The sequence below is a fragment of the Nicotiana tabacum genome, chromosome 16, assembly GCF_000715075.1.
Source record: "Nicotiana tabacum cultivar K326 chromosome 16, ASM71507v2, whole genome shotgun sequence".
In the NCBI taxonomy this organism is placed as follows: Eukaryota; Viridiplantae; Streptophyta; class Magnoliopsida; order Solanales; family Solanaceae; genus Nicotiana; species Nicotiana tabacum.
In genome coordinates this window covers 39298905-39307368 of record NC_134095.1, presented here as the reverse complement: position 1 = coordinate 39307368, position 8464 = coordinate 39298905, and the positions used below count along the sequence as shown (strand labels likewise).

At 31.9% G+C, this 8464-nt stretch overlaps 1 long non-coding RNA gene across 1 annotated transcript; it reads left to right on the top strand.

The window, feature by feature from the left end:
• Window positions 1–4604: 4604 nt before the first annotated feature.
• LOC142170542 (uncharacterized) lies at window positions 4605–6324 on the top strand. The gene is made up of 2 exons (XR_012699774.1): window positions 4605–4855; window positions 5850–6324. It is a non-coding gene; the product is annotated as an uncharacterized LOC142170542 (long non-coding RNA).
• The last annotated feature ends 2140 nt before the right edge of the window (window positions 6325–8464 follow it).

The following is an 8464-nucleotide window of genomic DNA, read 5'->3' as shown; positions in this document are numbered from 1 at the left end:
CTACCCCTTCAACCCCCTCTCCAACCCCCGACCTGCCCACAATTTTTTTTTTTTACTTTTTTTTGTAATTTAAATTTCTATTTTTTTCGTTTTACTGTCACCTCCCCCCCCCCCCCCCCCCCCCCGAAAAAAATATTTTTTAAATATATTTTTCAGTTTTAATTTTTTTATTTATCGGTTTAAAGGCTCAAAATTTTACAAGTTCCAAAATTATGAGCTCGGAGTTTTATGTGTTTGGAAGTTTATGGGTTTAGAAATTATAAAGTTTACGGGTTCGAAATATCGCGATTTTGAAAGTTTAGCGGTTCGAAAGTTTATGAAATTTGTGGGTCCGGAAGGTTGTTGGTTTGAAAGTTTATGGCTTCGTGTTTATTATATCTAAATTATTTATGAATATTCTTGAGAAGTCATTTTCCTTAATTTGCGTACCAAACACCAAAAAATGAATAAGATTACTACTTGTTTTCCAAGAAAATATTTTCTTGGAAAATATTTTCCATGAAAAATATTTTTCGTTATACCAAACACATCCCAAGACAAGTGTCTTAACCACAAAAAGCCAAGTGGCATTGTCAAGACAAAACAAACTACTTTTATAACTATTTTTTTTGAATTTTAAAATTTGAATTAATTGGTTGCACTACTTGAATTAATAAATATAGATATCTTATAATTATCAATTAAAAATGAAAATACAAAAAAATATTCTACTCATTCAGATTGGAGTTTTAAAATTATTTTACAATAACAAAACAACAATAGCAAAAAAAAAAAAAAAAACTACCAATTCAAATTGGAGAGTAATTTCTTCCTAATATAGTAGTAGTAGTAGTTGTGTGTGTATATATGGGAGTAGTTATTATACTAAATTGGTAATTTATTAATAGTTCATATGTCAATTTAACAATACTAAGTAATGGATAATACAATTAGATAACCAATAAATAAAACTATAATAAAAAATACAAAAATATAAAGAAACTATTAGGATATTATACATAAGATAATATATTATATATAAAACACATTTTATTAATTATTAAAAATATTAGTATATTTTATATAAAAATAATAAAAGGCTTATCTCTTTATGCTTTTGATGGATTAAAAATTATAATTTAAAATTTTCAGTAAAATATAAAATGAAAAACTAATCAAATATTATAGTAGAAAAAAATGTACGAAAGAGGTGGATAAAGTTAATTTTATAATTTTTATATTTTGAATTAATTAATAAATAACACTCAAGAAAATTATTGATAAATTTAGACAATTGAAGAATTTTAAACAGTATAACATAAGTATAAAAATATATATTTTCAGAATAAGAAAATATATGCATATGTTCTAATAGAAGAGAAGTAATATCAAAATATTAAACCAATTGACAAATTAATAAAAAATCACATTAGTAAATGTATAGTATTAAGTACTTGCTAATTTAATAAAGAATAAACAAAGAATAAATAATTTATTTTATTACTTTAATGCTTTGTATCCTTTGATTTTGTATAGATTTTATTATATTTATGTACACTACTTTAAATAATAAAATAATAACTAACATTTATTAAAATAATATGATATATTAGATTATAATTTTATAAGATTAATATTTTGTCAAATTATCCGTGCATCGCGCGGATTCTAATACTAGTTCTCCTATAATACGTGAAGAAATACTAATAGGCACAAGTATATACTATTGAAAATGAGGCCTTGACTAAAGGCCAAATTGAACGTTTCTAATTTTCTTCTTATATAACAGCTTACTATACTTTTAACTTATATAGTTATATATATGATATTGATTTATGGGAAGAGTGAGAATTAGAGAGTGTTTGGATGGTTGTTACATATCGTTTCATAATGTGTCGTATCGTACTGTATTATATTGTACTGTATTGTTTGATAAATACAATGTTTGGATAGATTGTGTCGTTTACCATCGTTTTATGATATCACGCACCAGCAATATGAAGAATAAACTTGTAAATATTATAAAGAAAAATTATGATACAAGATAAAATTATTATATAAAAAGTAGGGTAAATGATAAAATAAAATTATTTAACAATAATAAAGGGTGAGATTGAGAGAAAAAACAAGGTAACGACGCGACCACACCAAATCGGTCGTTGTTACATAAAGTGACACATTTCGTCGTTATGTAACGATAGATTTAACGATACGACAAAATAAAATTTTAGTAACAACCAAAACAAACATCGTATTTAAAGTAATAATACGATACAATACAATACAATAGCTAACGGGCATCCAAACAAGCTGTGAGTGAAGTAGCAGATCTAGGAAGTTTCTAATTTTAACAACTTGCGCCGGATTTGCCGCACCCTATTATTTTTGCTTACCCCATCCTTTTTTTTAAAACACAGATAACATGGGAGTACAATCGTCCAATAGCTAGGGTACATGATATTGGAAATTATGTTATATGATTCGAATTGATAAACATTTTAACGTCAATAAAACTTCATACTGTTTGTAAAATTATTAGGAGTCTAAGTTGTGGTCCAGCTGTTATGTCCACCTATTTCAGATTTTTATCAATTAATGATTGTTTTGTTACATAGACTTCCTAAGTTTATATATCTTCACCCACTATATAATTTCAATGATTAGAACTTTCTAATTTACAAAAATCAAATAATTATACTATTTTTATTTATGTTGGACTCATTCCCTATTTGTCCCAAAAAGGATACTATTAGAAAAATAGTTGGAAAGGTAGAGATTCCTTCCCATCTAACTACAAATCCTATGAATTTGAGAAGTTTTCAGTTCTAAGCCTAATATTTTTGGACATAGCGTAAAAGGCTATAAGTCTTCACACAAATAGAGAAGTATAATAAGTCAGTTTTTAATTAGATTTGAGCCGAGCAAAATAAATTGTAAGGAAAAAAATGTTTTTGAGTAATGAATTAGCCTAATTGAAGTATATCTTGAAGCACAAAACTACCGCTTTCCTGACCGACTTAAATACAATAATCACAATAAATAATTGTCGCTTCTCCCGACTAACTAAATACAATAATTATTACATACTTCGATTCAAAAGGAAGGCGAAGAGTTTGGTAGTAAACTTTGTGTCCAACCCCCCACCACAAAGGGGGGGGGGGGGGGGGGGGGGGGAGAGTTAAGTAAAGATTGGACATGGAAATGGGGTTGGAGAGAGGCTGTAGGCTCCACACAATTAATGTGAAATTCGAGAAGATAAATGAATAACGGCAGAGGACTTGTTATAAAATACAAATTCCTATCCTTCATAGGTAGGCAGATCAAAAATCATGTACTACTATAAAAATCTGCACTTTAACTATAGCTTGAATGGCTTTACTCAAGTACAACAAACTTTTCTCAGGTTACATATATTTCAGTGTGTGTGATTTCATTTTCAACACCAAATAGAGCAAAAAGAATTAAAAGTGATCAAGAATGTAATATTTGGATACAAAAAATCGGTAATTGTTATTAATTTGTTTAATATAACAAATGTCATTAGAATAAGTAGAGATAGAATGTTGTACTAGCTTTTGGCAATTGCTTCTTTCTTTAAGCTCAAGATTGTCTAATGTCGTACTTAATCACTGCTAGTAACTAGCTAATAGTAATTAAAAATTCTCTTTTTAGATGACACATAGAATCACGTATTTGCTTTATAATGGATTTAGCTCAATTTGATTGGCCGACAACCTTCTCTCAATCTAAGCTGGGACTGGTCCATAAGTTTCCTCTAACTGAGGGAATATATTAAAGAAAAGGAAAAAAAGTGAAAACAATATTGTCGTTTCAACAAAATAAACAACAATAGAGATGACGAATAGACTGGTAGTTCTTTTTTTGGTAATAATAGACTGGTATTTAAGGATATATTGGAAATTGCAACAAAATTATTAGTAACGTTGAGAAAAGAAAAAGAGCGGGGTTAAAATAGAAAAGTCGATCTCAATTGCATGGACTTGTTACGGTTGTATTTATGTCAAACATGGACTTCAAACTCTTTAAATATTGCCAATCAAATGAAATCTCCAAAAAAAAAAAAATTAGTTCATTTGATGTTGTGCATTAACAACGTAAAAGATATCAGATCACAATTCACATATCAAATGCTAGTAGCAGTGAGATACATACTTTTACTTTTTGTTCAAATGATGTCGACCTATTATTACAAATTAATTTGTAAAGGTTCTAAAGTTTAATTTTTTGTTTCAAATTAATATTTATCTTACGTTATTTTCAAGAAGTGCATGCCTGAATCTTTTTACTAAGAGCTATCAGATGGGTGTCTTTAATTTGCCACTGGCCACTAGGAGACATTATGGTTTCATTACTATCTGCCTATTTAACCTCAAATTTTGAATTACTAAGAAAATCGTACATGAAAAAATAAATAAATCTAATTATAGGAGCAGATGGAAAAACAAAAGAATTTATTCGCTGGAGAAATTAATTTACTTTAGAAAACTCACATGCAGCAATAGAGACACGACGTTTTGCATTTTTTTAAGTCATAAATTCCCTGACGAAAAACAAATGATAAAATTCCCATGTGGGGTCCATATAAGCCGCGTTTGGGTGTCGGTGTAGCGGAGTAGGCTGACGTGTCGGCTGGCTGTGCAAATGAGTAAATGTGAGCGGCGCCGTAGGATATCGGCTCCTCTTGTTCAATTGGAATTTGACTCTTCACGGGTTCTCATTATGAAAACCTGGTTTTTCTGGATAATCGAGCTCAGATTTAACCATGATTATATTTCTTTTGGTTGTTACTACCGGTACTTGTCAGAATCTAAATACCTAGTATTATATACGTCTTGAAACTCGGACGATCGACAAGGTAAAATTCCTTATATTATTTAATTACTAATTCAAGCTTTGTCGGTATTTTTCTTTCTTTGTTTGAAGAAGTTCCACTGCAACATCATCAAATTAGTTGAATTTTCTATATGTTTAATGAGAGGAATTTGATTGTCATTTCACATTTTTCATTAATGTGAGGAATTTGATATTTGCAATTCATAAAAATAATTCACTTTTTACTGAAAATTTCTTTTGTTATAGGATGTGTTTGATACGTAGGAAAATTTTTTCATGAAAAATATTTTTCAGCCATGTTTGCTTACAAAGTAAAAAATATGTTTTAGAAAATAATTTTTTATGTTACTTTCTTTACCCCCCCCCCCCCCCCCTCTTCCCTAAATTCTCATGTTTCATGTACTCTCAGACCTCCCCCTCCCGCAAAAATAACTTTGAAATTTGTGCTACATAACTAAAAAAAATATACTTTTTTGTAGAAAAAGAAAGTACTGTCTCTACAACATGACAAAAGTACTCATTTTGTTAAAATGGAAAAAAATAATTTTTCTATTTCATGAAAAGAAAGTGCTTTTTTGTTGAAATGAAAGAAAATATTTTTTTTTACATCATGGAAATGGAAAAAACAGTATTCTATTTACAATACGAAAAAAGAGTACTCTTAATAATATTTCTCTTTAGGGTGGGGGTAGGGCACGGTTAGGTTGGTGGGGTGTGAGGGGAGAGGGTTGGTGGGAATGGAGAATAGGGCGGGAATAGTTGAAGAAGAGTTTTGGAAAATGCTTTCCCTTCTTTTGATAGGGAAAATATTTTCCTCCAATTGGAGGAAAATATTTCTAAAACATTTAAACCAAACATGGAAAAATTGAAAAATATTTTTCTTTGTACCAAACACACCCATAATGTAAGAGCTTTCTCGAGACATTGTCTTATTCTTAGTTCTGTCCCAAATAGAGGCGAATCCAGAAATTGAAGGTAACAAATACCACATTCTTTTAATGTACACCTTTGTATAGGTCAAAATCTGATCAAAAGAATTCTACTTAAGGAAGAACGACCAAGAATCAACCAAGCCGAAGTCACGTATATGAAGCAATATATCAGCGAATGATTTAGCCACGGTTGAGGTCGAGTATACAATCGCCCCGAACGGCTAGTTCAACACTTAGACATTTTAGAGGAAGATATTTCAAGAATTTAGGTACTCCGGTTAAGGATCGCTGGGTAAGGAAAGTGTTTTATATAAATATCATGGGAGAGGAACGCACCAGAGGGGAGGGGAGACAGATACATCTCTCAAAAAGTGAAGATATTCCAAAAATCTCAGACTCCTCGCCGAGAAAGGAGATAGGAGCTTAGAATCTCAGTATACATCTGTAATTCGACTTCATCAAATGAATGGAAGTCGATCTTGTTTAAGAATGATGACTCTTTTCATTTATATATTCTTCATTATCATTTGATATTATTGGAGTAATCATCTATTTCTTACATTATGAGATTCAATCGCAATTGTGATCAAATTTTATATTCAGTGATGCTTGTTTATTCCTATCTTCTACCTCGAATCTAGAGTAAATTATGTCTGGCTAGAATTTGCCCCAAATCTTCTTATTTAATTAGTTTAACAAAGAAAAAGGGCTTAAAACTTTTTGATCAAATAACCTTGACTATAAAGTTTGTTAGAAATGTATAACCAGTTTGGTTCAATCTCTTCCGAATTTATTCAAGTCAACTTAATATGATTTTAATTTGCAAATATGAAAATTACTTCTTTTATACTAAGAAACAAATTGAAACAATATTTTCAATAAGAAATTACATCTCTATTATTAACAACACAAGTATAAATAACATTTTCACTAAGGGATGACATTCTTTTATATAGTTTAAATATAAATTTTGACATATAAACTTAATAGTAATAATTTTTATTTAGAGAATCACACCCTCTCTATCAAAGAAAAACTTGCACAAGTAAAATAATATCTTCGATAAGAGAATTACACCATTTCAAAATAAGGAAAACAAAAACAAAAACATCTTTAATAGCTAAATTACACCACATAAAGTACATTTAAATGTAACGATCCGGCCAGTCGTTTTATGAGTTACAACCCCGTTTCCTCCATTTTCTGCTTCTTAACGTAATTTGGAGGTCCGTGGTAGATTTAGGCTTGAATTGGCGAAATAGGAAATTTGGAGTTTTCCGGTCGGCGGTGGAAATCTTGCTATCGGGGTCGGAACGGAATTCTGAAAATTGGAGTAGGTCCGTAGTATCATTTATGATGTGTGTGCAAAATTTCAGGTCATTCGGAGGTGATTTGATAGGCGTCGGCATCGTTTGCGGAATTCGGAAGTTTAGAAGTTCTTAGGCTTGAATCCGAGAGTGATTTAATATTTTGATATTGTTTGGAGTGTCTTGAAGATTGGGATAAGTTTGAATGGATCAATGTGACTGGTTTGTATGTTTGGTTGAGGTCCCGAGGGCCTCGAGTTGATTTCGGGAGGTTGATGGATCAAGGATGAGATTTGAGGAAGTGCTGAAGATTTCTTCAGTTGTCATAATCGCACATACGGAGTGGGGACCATAGGTGTAAGGTTCGCAGAAGCACAAGAGCAACCGCAGAAGTGGTTAAGGCCAAGGAAGCCAGGATCCGCAGGTGCGGAAGGAGGAGCGCACCTGCGTGACCGCATGTGCGAGTATTAGGCCGCAGATGCGGCTAAGTCCGGATAAGTGAAACCACAGATGCGGTTGGATTGACTGCAGAAGTGGTCCCGCAAACACGGGTAATGGGCCGCAGGTGCGAGTCTCTTGGGCAGAAACTATAAAAGCCATCCTTCGCGAATTTCTGCCATTTCTAGACGAGTTTGGAGCTTAGGGCTGTGATTTCAAGAGTGAATCAAGGGTTTTCAGTGGGGTAAGCTGCTTAAGCTTTAATACTTGTGTTTATAACGATTTTTCATTGTTTAATCATGATACTAGTGGAAATTAGGGAAGAAATTTGGAGGATTAGGGTTTGAAATTGGAGAATTTAATTTGAGGGTTTGATGGGTCATTTGATGTCGAATTTTGATGGTTTTCATATGTATAGACTCGAGAGGTAAAGGAGTTTCTAGTTTTGTGATTTTTATCGGATTCCGAGACATGGGCCCAGGGGCCGGGTTTGAGCAAATTCAAGATTTTTGGTCTAATTTGATAATTTTCGTGTAGGTTTCATTCCTTCAGCGTATATTGATGTTAATATACCAATTTTGGTTAGATTAGGAGCATTTGGAGGCCGAATCAAGAGGCAAGGGCATCGCATGTGCTAGTTTTGGCTTGGTTTGAGGTATGTAACGCTTCCAAACTTGGTTCTAAGGGTTCGAAACCCTTCTATGATTAATATTGAGGTGACGCAAATGCCAAGTGACAGGCATGTGGGCGTGCACCATGAGAATTGCTGCCTGGATCATTCCATGGCACAGCTTAGTGACTCTTTCTTGTTGATATCTGTATTGTGATTAAGTTAATGAGATGTAAACATGCTAATCACCATGTTAGGACTTCACGCCGATACTGTTGAGACCCGAATGGTCGTTTATTGCTATCATATCATTAGTTTCATTGATACTGTATACTCAGTCTTGT